Raw genomic sequence first — 13989 nt, forward strand, 5'->3', positions numbered from 1 at the left:
TTTCTTTTGTTGTTGCCTTAAAAGAGAACTTCACACAAGAGCACTGTATTTATGTTGTTCCTGCCCCTCCTCCTCCCCCTCCCCTCCTTTCTAATTGATACACTCTTTCAGCAATGAATATACAACTTACTGAGTCCATTTATCATTGATTCTATGAACATGTGTCCAGGGCTGACCACTTGAAAGTGAATAACTTGTGCAGGAGATCATCTTTGGAGGACACTGATTCTTTCTCAGCAGCCACTGACCACCTGTAGATTTTCACCTAGGGTTTGGAACTTGTGGAAATCCTGAAATCTGTGTCAGCATGTCAACTGGTGGTACCATTAAGTAGGTCTTGTTCATGCAATCATAATGTTGAGAGTTTGTGGCTGGAGTTTTTGTCATGTCTAGAAGCCAGAGATGTTCTGGTCCTCTGGCTCTTAAAGTATTTCTGTTCCCTTTCTGTGATTTTCCCCAAGCCCTGGGTTTAGTGAAGTGTTATATTAAAGATTCACCACCTGGGGTTAGACATTTTACGGTTAGTTCTCTGCATTCTGACCAGTTGTGGCTCTCTTTAATAGTCCCCATCTCTTGCAGTAAGATTCTTCTTTGATCAAGAGTGATGTTACACTCATCAGTGTGTATAGAAATGAATATTTATCGTTCAATTATATTCTGTTAGGAAGGTAGTAGTTCTAGTTTCTCTTCTAGGGTCTATGACTTCTAGAACTATGAGGAGTTGGCTATGTTACACTACCAGATGTGAATTCCCTCCCACCAATTGTGACTTGTATACATTAGACAGCTGTTGCCTAGTCCCAAGATAAAAGTGTTACTGTTGGTTTGCAGGTATATTTGCTGAACCAATTGTTATTGTGGTTTATGAGCTATCAAGCTAGGTAGGACAACTGATTTGTTTTCCTCACATGGCAGCTTGCATAAAACCTTCCTACACTGTGAGAGATAGTCCTCAGAGAGAAGGCTACCAGGTTTAGTTACAGATCAATTCCTCCCAGTTCTGTGTGCAAAGAACGTGATGACTTTAGAAATACCAGTCATTTTCCAACATCTGAAAGGCTCCATGCAATGACAATAGCCCATATTGTTTTGGCAGACAACTGTATCCTCTAATAAAGAACTTGAGTGACAGTTTCCTATGACTGACTCTGGCATTTTCATTAGCTAGTTCATGGCTCGTGGTGGGAGTATCATGACCTCATGTAATGTATCTCCATTAAATACATATGCACACATGTGTATGTACTTATATTACCAGTATTTTTTGCCTGCACCCTGTGCTAGTTTGAATGATAATTTCCTACACAGGTTCTGGCATTTAAATCCTCGGTTTCCAGTCATTGGTACTGACTGGGGAAGTGCTGTAGTGGGAAGGAGTCACGCCATACAACAGGGCCCATGTGGGAGGTTTATTGATGGGAGGGGAGTGAAGGGGCAGAGAAGGGGCCAGAGACTGGTCCCTGTGGATGAAAGCAAAGGAAGAGAAAGAGAAAGAGATGGGAGGTGTACAAGGCCCACCTTATAAGGAAACATAACTAATGTGCACAGGGGGGTGCTTTTAGTGGCTGCCGCTGAGGTTTTTAATCCTATCAGGGCTCTAACAGCAGGTCAGTACAGATGCCCAAATGCTAACATGAAGTCTAGGAAATATGGCATTGATGGAAAAAATAAGGGAGTGGGGTCAGGGTCTGAAGTTGCTGAGATTCAAATCATCCTTTTTCTGCTTCCTACTTGAATTCCTTCTCCATGCCTTTTGCTTCTGCTCTGCCTTCATGGGTTGTGCCGTTGGAATTACAAGCCCTAATAAACCTTTTCTTCTAAGTTGCTTTGGTTGTGTCATGAAATAGAAAGGTAAAGGATGCACATCCTTACAGTTATTTATCTCTCCTCCCTCTTTACTCCTCTTCATTACCCTCCTGTCACCCCCCCAGTTAAATTGTCCACATTTCCCCATTATCCTTTTCTTAGCACCTGTATCATCCTTTCCCATTACCATTGCTAGAGTTCCATCTCCTTCTTGTCCTTGTGGTCCCGTTTTTCTTCCCTACCTTCTTCTATTACTTCAAGTTATATACCAAAATCTAAAGACTTGGAATTAATATTTACAAGTAAGAGAATATACTGGTAGTTGTCTTTCTGGGTCTGGATATATTCATTCAGTATATTATTTTCCAGTTTCATCCATTTATCTATAAATTTCATGATTTCAATGGTTCTCACAACTGAGTATAATTCCATTGCATGTACGTATCAAACTTAATGCCCCTTTGTTGTCTTTTAAAATCACTTTAAAAAGTCATTGTTTTATTCTATGTTTATATATTTTCTATAATTTCTCTTGTTAATTTGTGGTTTCATTATTTTTTTCTTATAACTTGCTTTCTATTTAAAACATATTCTAATTTGGAGAAAGTTCTAAGTGTCTGATAGATGTATTCTTCTGTTGCTGGGTGGAATAATGTTTCTATACTTACTTGATAAAACCATTTGATTTATAGTGTCGTTTCACCCTGAAATGTCCTTTTCAATTTTTTGGTGTCACTACTAAGGTATTTACATGATTAATTATAGTTCTGTGGTGGTGTTCACATCTAGAACTGTTTGTCCTGTGGCGTTGGTCATACCACTATTCATTGCACACCTTTTTACTCTCATTCTTCTTGATGTGTGTTCTTTCTAATGAAGTATAATGGCCTCTAGCTTTGCTCTGCTGCTTATGAGTAAAGCTGCTTCTGCTTGCTTCTGCTTTCCAGTTGCTTAGAAGGCATTGTCCTTCATGTTCTCTGTGTGTCCCAGTGAATGGTGCTTATTATAGAAAGTAAATAAAGCAGAGTCTCCTGTTGGTCAGCACAGCTTCCAACTCACTTTGTAACTAAGGCAGTCCTCGAATTTCTCATTCTCCTGCTTCTATCTTCCACCCACAACTTCTACAACTCCTCTGCTCCACCAGTGTCCAAGCAGGCAATTAGAATCCCAAGTAAGCCTTCCTTCTGTATACAGCCAACACTCCTTCAATGCCTGCCCAGCCTACCTCTATAAGTACCCTGGCCCACAACTCTGGAGAAAGCCTCCTGTTCCATCAGAGGCCATGCCAATTGCCAGAACCCCAGGTAGGCTGGTTGCATGTAGACTGGCCTGACTTTCTCAGTATTTCTACAGCCTACCCCCAACTGGCTACCCTCTCTTTGTCACCATATCCAGCAGAGGCACCCTGCTGGATCAGAGTGTAGTTCAGTCACTAGAAATGCAGGTAGCTAGTAAGTACTAAAACTGTCCCCACTCAGGTCTGGTCAGCATACCCCCAGTTACTCCACCCCTCACCATCGCCATATCCTGTCCTCCAACTCTTGTGGAGGCCTCAGCTAGAACAGAGGCCATGCCAGCCACAAGAACTTCAGCTCCCAACTCAGGTAGAGACCCTATACTCAACCACAGAACACTCCAACGAAAGAATCAGAGAGGAAACAGAAAACAAAACAAAACAAAAAACCCACCCATGTAACAAAAACAAACTTAGAATTCAGACCTTAGCCCTATAATTACTCCAAAACCCAGAGGCCTAGATGCCAGTGTAAGAACACAGTAAACAACAGCCAGGGCAATATGTCATCATCAGAGCCCAGCTATCCTACTACAGCAAGTCCTGAATATTCCAACAAAGCCGTAACACAAGAAAATGACCTTAAAACAAACTTTATGAAGATGATAGAGGTCATTAAAAGGGAAAACAATAATTCCATTAAAGAAATCAAGGAAAAGACAAACAAAAAAATCAGAAGAAATGAATTAATCCATTAAAGAAAGTCAAGAAACCCAAGGGGGAAAAAAAAGAAACACTTGAAGGAAATGAATAAAATTGTTCAAGACCCAAAAATGGAAATAGAAACAATAGAGAAAATACAAACTGAGGAAAACTGGAAATGGTTAACGTAGGGAGGGGAATAGGAACAGACACAGGCATCCTCAACAGAATATAAGAGATGGAAGAGAGAATCTCAGGTGTTGACAAAGCAATAGAAAAAATATTACACATTGGTCCAAGAAAAATGTTAAATCTAAAAACTTCCTGACACAAAACATCCAGGAAATCTGGGTCACTATGAAAATACCAAACCTAAGAATAGTAGGAACAAAGGAGAAGAATCCCAGCTCAAAAGCCCAGAAAATATTTTTAACAAGAAAGAGGAGGAGGAGGAGGAGGAGGAGGAGGAGGAGGAGGAGGAGGAAGAGGAGGAGGAGGAAATTTCCTAACCTAAAGAAGGGCATACCTATAAATGTACAAAAAGCTTACAGAACACCAAATAGATTGGACCACAAAAGAACGTTTCCTCACCATATAATAATCAAAACACTAAACATACAGAACAAAGAAAGAATATTAAAAACTTTAAGGATGAAGGTCAAGGCCAAGTAACATATTAAAGCACACCTATTAGAATTATATCTGGCTTTTCTATGGAGACTTTAAAAGTCAGAATAGTCTAGACAGATGTTTTACAGTGTCTAAGAGACCACAGATGCCAACCCAGGCTACTATATTCAGCAAATCTTTCGATCACCATAGATGGAGAAAACAAGATATTCCATGATAAAGTCAAATTTAAACAATCTGTCTTTACAAATCCAACCCTACAGAAAGTAATAGAAGGAAAACTCCAAGTAAAGGAGATATATCATATTAGTGAAAACACAGGAAATAAAAAAAAAACTACTCACACCAGCAAAACCAAAAGAAGGACCACACACACACACACCCAACATATTACCAAAACAACAACAACAAAATAACAGGAATTATCGATCATTGGTCATTGATATCTCTAAGTATAACAGGATTCATTTCTTAATAAAAAGACACAGATTGGCAGAATTGATGAAAACAGGATCCATCCTTCAGCTGTGTACAAGAAACATACCTCAACGTCAGAGATAGACATTGCCTCACAATAAATGGTTGAAAAAGATATTTCAAGCAAATGAATCTAAGAAACAAGGTGATGTAATAGCTGGGGATGTCTTTCTGTACACTTAATATATGTTGTTCCCATTGGTTAATAAATAAGCTGCTTTGGCCTATGGGAAGGCAGCTTAGAGGCAGGCAGGAAATTGAAGGAGAAAGACAGGAAAGAGAAAGGTGGAATGGAAGAGATGCTAGCCTGCTACTCAAGGAACAACATGCCAGCAGACCGGTAAAGCCACGGAACACATGGCAAAACATATATTAATAGAAATGGGTCAATTAATAGAAATGAGTTAGTTTAAGACATAAGAGCTAACTAGCAAGAGGCCTGCTGAAGGCCATACAGTTTGCAAATAACAGAAGCCTCTGTGTGTTTACTTGGGTAGGAGCACCTACAAGACTACAGGTGAGAGAGATTTGTCTGGACCATGGGGTTCAGGTGGGACCTAAGAAACTTTTGACTACATGTAATCATTCTAATATCTAACAAAATACACTTCAAGCCAAAATTAATCAAAAGTGACAGAGGAAACTTGATACTTCAAAGTTCACGAAGATGATCTTCCAATTCTTAACACCTATGCCTCAAAGGCAAGGTCATTCACATTTGTAGAGGAAACACTACTAAAGCTTAAATCACACATTGACCCTCACACATTGAGAGGGGAAGACTTCAATACCCCACTTTCACCAATAGGTACGCCATTCAGACAAACACTAAATAGAGATATACAGATATATAACAGATATCTACAGAACATCTCACTGAAACACAAAAGAATACACCTTTTTCCTCAGCACCTCACAGAACTTTTTTCAAAACTGACCACATACTGGGTCACAAATCAAGTCTCAAGAGATATAATAAAATTGAAATAACCTTCTACATCCTATCAGACTACCACAAATTAAATCTGGATTTCAACAACAGCAGGAACAGCAGAAAGCCTACAAACCCATGGAAACTGAAGAACCCTCTAATGAATGACTACTGGGTCAAGATAGGAATAAAGAAAGTAATAAAAGACTTCCTAGAACTCAATGAAAATGAATGCACAACACACCCAAACTTTTGCAACCCTATGAAAACAGTGCTAAGAGGAAGGGCCATAGCTCTAAGTACTTGCATAAGGAAAATGGAGAGATCTCATACTAACAACTTAACAGTGCACCTGAAAGGAACAAAAAGAAGCTAGCACACCCAAGACTAGGAGACAGGAGGAAATAATGAAACTGAGGGATGAAATCATTAAAATGGAAACAATAAGAATAATACAAAGAGTCATTAAAACAAAGAGTTGGTTTTTTGAAAAAAAAAATCAGCAAGATAGACAAAGCTTATCCAAACCAACTAAAAGACAGAGAAGGAATATCCAAAATAACAAAATCACAAGTGAAAATGGGACATAACAACAGACACCAAGGAAATCCAAAGAAATATTATGTCATACTTTAAAAATATGTACTCCAGAAAATTGGAAAATCTGAAAGAAAGAGGTAATTTTCTACATACATACCACTTACCAAAGTTAAATCAAGATCAGATAAACAGTTTAAATAGACCTATAGCCCTAAGGAAATAAAAGCAGACATTAAAAGTCTCACAAGCAAGGAAAAAAAAAATCCCAGGGCCAGACTGGTTTAGTACAGAATCCTGCCAGACTTCAAAAAAGAGATAATACCAATACTACTCAAATTATTCTACAAAATAGAAACAGAAGGAACATTGAGGAATTCCTTTTATGAGGCCACAGTCACCCTGATACACAAACCACACAATGATTCAACAAAAGAAAGAGAATTACAGACTAATTTCCCTCATAAACGTAGATATATAAAAATTCAATAAAGTACTCACAAATCTAATCCAAGAAAACATAAAGAAGATCATCCATCATGATCAAGTAGACTAAAACCCAGAGATGCAGGGGTGGTTCAACACAGGAAAACAGTAAATGTAAACGCACAAACAAACTGAAAGAAAACAACAACAAAACCCCCCGAAACAAAACACATCTCATTGGACGCTAAAAAAGCCTCTGACAAAACCCCATGTCACTTCATTATGGTGATTCTCCTGTAGGCTTTACAGTAGGTAGGGAAAAAATAATCAGAGTGAGGTAATAATGAGTCTGTGCTCAGCCCAATTTTATTGTAACTAGTAGTGGACTAGGACTTCTAGTCTGGCTCAGATCATTTTACTTTAGCCATATTCAAGCATAGCACAATTTTGGAAAAAGTATTCAGGTCCTAATTAATTTAGCCCCATGAGTAGAGCAAAGCTTAAGGCATGTTTACATTGAAGCTCTTAGCAAAGTACATATGACTTCTTTCATACAAATGGGAACTATTAACTCAGAGATAGTGCCCAAGATTTACGGTCTAGGGAGATTGACTGAGGCAAATATAATGCCTATGGGAGTCAGGATTTGCCTGGCCCTAAGATAATATAGAAAACACTTAGACTGTTTTTAAGTGCAATCCCATCTCTGATAGGGATTTATGGTCTAAAAGCAATGTACAAGATTTGGGAGGAATGGGTCTGAGATAAGAAAATACAAAAATTCTGGAAGATATAGACAGAGCCTGTCTCATCAGACAGTAAAGGATCAGCAGGATGTAAACTACATCATTCCTGGCATTCCTGGCTGAGCACCTCATTTCACTGAAGAGGTAAACTGTGTGTTTGACTTTCCAGGTTTCTCTGGTGCTTATCTGTGCACATAAGGCCTTTTGGCCCTTTACACTAAACGATGTAAGTCTTGGAAAGCTTAGGAATACAAAGGCCATGCCTAAATGTAGTAAAGGCACTTTACAGCAAACTGATAGCCAACATCAAATTAAATGGAGAGAAACATAGAGCAATTCCACTAAAATCAGGAACAAGACAAACCTGTCCACTCTCTCCATGTCTATTCAACATAACTGAAGTTCTAGCTGGAACAATAAGGCAACTGAAGGAGATGTACCAGATACAAATTGGAAAGGGGGAAGTCAAAGTATAGTTATTTGCAGATAATAGGAATGTATAGATAGATGATGCCAAAATTTCCATCAGAGAACCCCTACAGCTGATAAACACCTTCAGCAAAGTGGCTAGATACAAGATTAACAACAACAACAATAGCAACAACAACAGTACCCCTTCTATACATTTATGACAAACAGGGTGAATAAGAAATTAGGGGAAAACATTCTTCACAATTAATGTAATATGTGTTGGAGTAACTCTAACTCAGCAAGTTAAAGACTTGTACAACTAACACTTCAAATCTTATGAAGAAAGAAATTCAGAGGATATCGGGGTTAAAAGGTCTCCCAAGCTCATAGGTTGATAAGATTGACAACAAAAACAGCCATCCAAACAAAAATAATCTACATATTTGACTTAATCCCCATAAAAATTCCAACACAATTCTTCATATACCTTGAAGGGAAAATATTTAATTTCATATGCAAAATCAAACCAAAACAAAAATAACAGGACAACTAAAATGATTCTGAACAATAAAGGAACATCTGGAGGTATCTCCTTTCTTGATTTCAAGCTGTACCACAGAGTTATAGTATAAAAACCATATGGTATTGGCATAAAAACAGACAGGTTGATCAATGAAATTGAATCAAAGATCCAGAAATAAATCCACACAACTATGGAGACATGATTTTTGATAAGGAAGTCAGAAAGAAACAATGGAAAAAGAAAGCATCTTCAACATTATACTGAACTTGAAATCAGCATGTTGAATAATTTTGTGGAAAACTGACCCATATCTATCACCCTGCACAAAACTCAAGTGCAAGTGGACCAAAGACCTCAATATACAACCAGGAACACTGAACCTAATAGAAGAGAAAGTGGGGAATAGCCTCGAACACTTTGGTGTGACAGTGTGGGGAATAACAGAGAAAGAATATGGGAAGGATCACAAATCATCTCTCTGCTTCTTCCCTTCAATAGAAGAACGCAGTTCCCTCTGCAATTGTAACACAACTGGATTGAAGCTCCTAAATCCTGGAGCCCTGATAAAGATTTATTTATTTCTTTTAAAATGTTTTGTGTTTTTCTCCTGGTGAGAAAAAAAATATGACTAATACTCTTTGATTAACAATTTAAAAGAATTAATCTCAAAAACTGAAAACCCAAGGACACAAACAAACCCAGTGGGTTAGAATTTTACTAAAACATGAACTTTAGTTTTAAGCAACACAGAATTTATACAGGAAAAGATAGTGATATATTGTCATGTGAAAACAATGATGCAACTAATACTGTCAGAGAAAACAGGAAAAATCACAGTTTCATCAAAAATAGTACTACAAATTAGCCTGATGTTACTGATCTGGAAGGTTGTGGGCCTGTGTTGCATTTAGGTAAAAGTTGAAAAAAATCTCACATTCTGAACAGTGTGAGTTACATTTTAGAATAAGAAGTACTTCCTGGGTAATTTAGTCCTACTGATAAAATGAGTATTGATCCTATTTATTTGAAGAAAACCACTGTTAGCAGATTTAAAATCCTTGATTTCTACTTTCCCAATTTATTGCCTGTCATAATATAATATGTGAATGTCTATCTTCAGAATTAAAAAATGTGTTTAAAGCTAGAATTTAAAATACAAAATTAAACCAGGTTTCACTGTATTCTACTGCATACTAATAAAGCTTGGTAGTTGATATTCTGCCCTGCCAAGTAGAAAAACCTCAAACAATCTGAAAAAATCATTACATCATGACAAATCACTGTCTAAGAATTGGGCCCAAGATATAGACAATAAACAAATTTAAATGGCAAGGGTCCACCATCAAAAGTTCAATGGGAAGTGGTACCAGACTAAGAATCCTTCATCTGCTTTGAGGACTTTATGCTATGAGAGTGTCAAGGAGATCTGTTCTTTGAGGAAGACACCAACACTCTCAAAGCTTTCCTTTAAGTGTTCTGCATAGTATTCACAAGTAAGATTTAGGGGGAAATAACCCTACCAGGCCTCCAGGAGAGGTTGGTGATGCAGGAGCAGCCATTTGTGCTGTAGAGTGAAGGCTGTTCTACTTGCAAAGGCCAATCTTCAAGAACAAATACTTTGCCAGCCCCTTGTCTGAGGTTTGTAAGAACCTAACTGACTTCAGTGAGTTTGAGCATCCAGTTCAGACTTACTTTTCCAAATTGAGAAAGGGATATAGGTGTGCCTCAAGAGAGCCCGAGCTTGTCAACATTCAGTCATAGATGATGGAGGTTCTCACAGGACCTAGGCCCTCTCTAGGAAGGCATTGGCAGTTGAGAGCTGCTGGATCAGGTGGAGTCAATGTCTTCAGTAGCTTAGCCCCTGATGATTTGCTTTGGTCTATGGATCATACACACAACCATATGTGCAGTCTTGGTTAATTAAACCAGTGAGCTCCAAAGCAACAAAGCAAAAAGACATGAAGCTGGAGAGTGACTTACTGTGAAGTGAGTTATAGTTCATGGGACATAAAGGGAAATAGGAGAGTGTGAGATGTGAGTGTGATCAAAATGTATCATATACTTGTATGAAATTATCTTAAAGAAAAAGGGGAAAACATGATCATATTTTGTAACCACAAATGTTCATAGTTTGAAGCATAAAACATTTCCATTCACATTAGATCATACTACAGTGAGGAGGAAGATTAGACAGTGAGCAGCCCATGATGATTTTACTGGGAGCCCTGCCATGAAATTACATGTGCATTTATGGAAGGGAAGGTTCAACTAATAGTTTTGAAGGGATGCTAATTACAAGCTGCATGCTCTTTCCATAACTGTTTCTGAACACTTTCTTTGCTGCCTCTGGCCATTTTTAGCATCTTACTGGAAGGAGATGAGACTAGCTTACTGTGTTTATTTACAGTCTATACTCCCTTTGTATTTGAGTGGATGTATTGAGTCCTAAGGAGGATATAGGAGTTGAGAGACTGATAAGAGACACAGCAGGTAGGACATCAGGAGGTTCTAGGTTAACTTTATTGGGAAATAAATACACTTTCCTGTGGTGGTAATCTAATTGTACTGAAATATTATTTTGATTGTATGTTAATAAATAAAGTTGTCCGGGGGTCAGAGCTATTAGAGCCATAGCAAGAGTGTGGCGGTGGTGGCACACGCCTTTAATCCCATAGATGTCTGTGTGTTCAGGGATATAGCCAGCATTGGAGACATATGCCTTTAAGACCTAGGGGGCTGTACATTCAGACAGTGACGAGGCAGTCATGTGTTTGGGTTTACAACCAATGAGAAGGCAGAACAACATACTATAAAAAAAAACGAACAGACAGGAAGTAGGTCTCTTTCGCGAAGCTGGGACAGCAGGAGGAAGGGTGAGATTTTAGCTCTGAGCTCTGAGCTCTCGGCTTTCTCCTTTACATTGTTTCTGTGTTTCTTATTTAATAAGACGGTTAGTTACATTAATACTTTCCACCAGGTTCAAGAATTCATCCACAGTGTAGTTTTGGCATATGAAATTGTCTTGTTGCTGCCTAACTCTGGTCTCTTGAAGCCTAAGAGCCATGTGACTGACGTTTATTGGTTCACTGGATGTTTGTGTACACAACATTTACTCTAGGCTGTCAAGAAAGTACGTAAGTCTAACATGTGTTAATTATCATTGATCAGGTATTCACAAATATTGGGTCTTGATGGAATGCACAGAGCATCCTCTCCAAGTCCTCTATGGCATTTCCTTCTTCTTGGCAGTAAATCTGGAAAATGATAGCCTTGAAATTTGCCTTCTGCTCTTCAGATATGGTAAGTTCTCTGAGTCTGTGTCAGAACATGAGGAAGAGGTGATTTTTTTCCTTTTATTTTATTTTACAATATCATTCAGTTCAACATATCAGCCATGGATTCCCTTGTTCTCCTCCCTCCTGCCCCCCCTCCTCCCAGCCCACTTCCCATCCCCACCTCCTCCAGGGCAAAGCCTCCCCTGAGGACTGAGATCAACCTGGTAGACTCAGTCCAGGCAGGTCCCGTCCCGGAAGAGGTAATTTTTTTACAACAAGGTTTATAGTAGGAAACATAAGACCTATCCACTTGCATTTATGGAAGGCGCAGTGTGATGTGAAGAGGCTGTGAGCTCATGACTCATCCTAGAGCACAAAGGGAACACTGGCTCCTTGTCATCTGCCCTTAGAGAGGTCTGGCTTAATGTAAGAAGAGGCTTCTGAATCTCACCTACAAGGACTATTTCACAGACTTGGAGCACATTTTCCAGGACTGTTCAACACCTACCTTTCACGCACACAAATTAACACACACAAAAATGAATCTTATAGTCTATTTGGGGAGAGTAAATTGATTTAGGGAAGTGAATGTTTCTTAGTTTGTTCAGGTTAGTGGTAGAAATACAATCGATGAGCCTATTAGCACTGGCCCTAATTCACACATTATCGTGTAGATGTGTGTATGTGAGGAGCAAGTGCAGGGGTAGAAAATGCTTGGGAATTGTTGGAACAAGATCTAAGGTTGATTTTCCAAAATAATATAGGGACCCACAGGCAATATTTTAAGTGCATGTGAACAACCACAGTGCCATTATGTATTTTCTATGATATTTCTAGGTGAGTTATTCACTCTACCACGACCAAAGAATGATTATTTTAGAATCTCAAAGTTCCGTCCTCATTGACCTCACCATACAATATGGCAATTGTCTAATCTCTGTATATGTCTATCTCTTGTGATCTCAGGAGCAAGGACCAATAGTGAGTGCTTGAACAAATAGACCAAACACACTTACCAATTCTTGATAGAAAACATGCACTTGTTAGACATCTGTAATACTGACTTCTGCATTTTATCTAAGAAAAGGTTGTCCTCCCCACAATATTCCTACTAAACTCAAAACCAAGTATAAAGCAATTCAGTTCTTAACTGAAAAATAAGTTTTCTTAGAAAAGGTAGTATTTCCTACTTTATATGCAACCTTGTTTCATATATGAAAATTCTGCTGAAGAGATGTGTTTTTTGGAGGACCAAAGTTTCAAAAATTATAGAGAATTATATATAAAATATAGCATCTTAAGAGTTTGTTATGAATGAACAATATGTCATGAAACTTGATTAGGAACCATCTGTATGATACAGAGGAAGGGGGGTTATTGATCTCTTGAGATTGAGGCGGATTTCACATGCTGTAGAGGTTAAAGGATGATATTGGATACTGGTTCTCAGATATAGCTATATTTGAGAGAAGGTCTTCTGTTGTGTGCTGGATTCTTCCGCCCCAGACTCACATATCACAGTGGTAGCATTGCAATTGAAGACAAGTTTGTATCTAAACTTAACAATTAGTGCTTTACTGACTGACATGTATCTCGAGCACTTTAATGTGCATCTTTGATGTCTGGTAAGTACCCTGTATTTGTTGTGCATCTCCCCTTTCAGCTGTCCGGTGTCTACATGTCACTGGTGGATAGTATAGGTGCCAGTGGTGAGGAGTGCAATTTTACTCTCTTATCTCCATATCCCTTTTAAGTGCTCGAAGATTCCTTGAGAATACTGTCACCTATAAGACCCTCTGGATCCCTGTATTATCAAGTAGTATACCATTTCACAAAGTTGTCAGGTAGATCTGAGATAATTATCAATTTAAACTTACCCTTCCTTCAGTGAACGTAGATGGCAGCAGCAGAGTTATGAAAAACAACATCATTGAGGAAGAAGCCATGGCTGAAACTAATCAAAGAAAAGTCCTGGTTGAAGTAAGCAGTGCATGTCAGTGCAAGTAAGCAGGACACAGGGTAACCAACACATTGATAGAAGATATGCCAAAGCAACCCTACCTGACAAATTCATTAAGGATATAACAAGGGAAGAGTTGCTGTAGTTTCATTGTGCCCACCTCACCTCTAACAGGAACAGTACATAAACTCCACTGGTATCCCTGATGTGTACTTGCAAAGGCCAGGTAGGGAATTTCTGGTTTCTTTCTGCACATATCTATTCCTCTGTGCTTAAAAGGGAAATGTGGAAGAACAGATATAATTCAATTTTTTTTCTGTGTACCATCTCT

General features: G+C 38.5%; 1 protein-coding gene across 5 annotated transcripts in view; it reads left to right on the top strand.

Moving 5' to 3' along the window:
- The window catches only part of LOC102904052 (cysteine-rich secretory protein 1-like), a 107881-nt gene that overhangs the window by 27677 nt on the left and 66215 nt on the right, over positions 1 to 13989 (top strand). For 4 of the 5 annotated variants that reach the window (XM_076557862.1, XM_076557860.1, XM_076557863.1 and 1 more), the window contains one exon: positions 11592 to 11723. The gene's annotated coding sequence lies outside the window, so the exon portion shown is untranslated. Of the gene's footprint in view, positions 1 to 11591; positions 11724 to 13586; positions 13679 to 13989 lie in introns of all 5 variants that reach the window. The other variant, XM_076557866.1, reaches the window with a different exon arrangement.

Source organism: Peromyscus maniculatus, chromosome 21 (assembly GCF_049852395.1).
Source record: "Peromyscus maniculatus bairdii isolate BWxNUB_F1_BW_parent chromosome 21, HU_Pman_BW_mat_3.1, whole genome shotgun sequence".
NCBI lineage: Eukaryota > Metazoa > Chordata > Mammalia > Rodentia > Cricetidae > Peromyscus > Peromyscus maniculatus.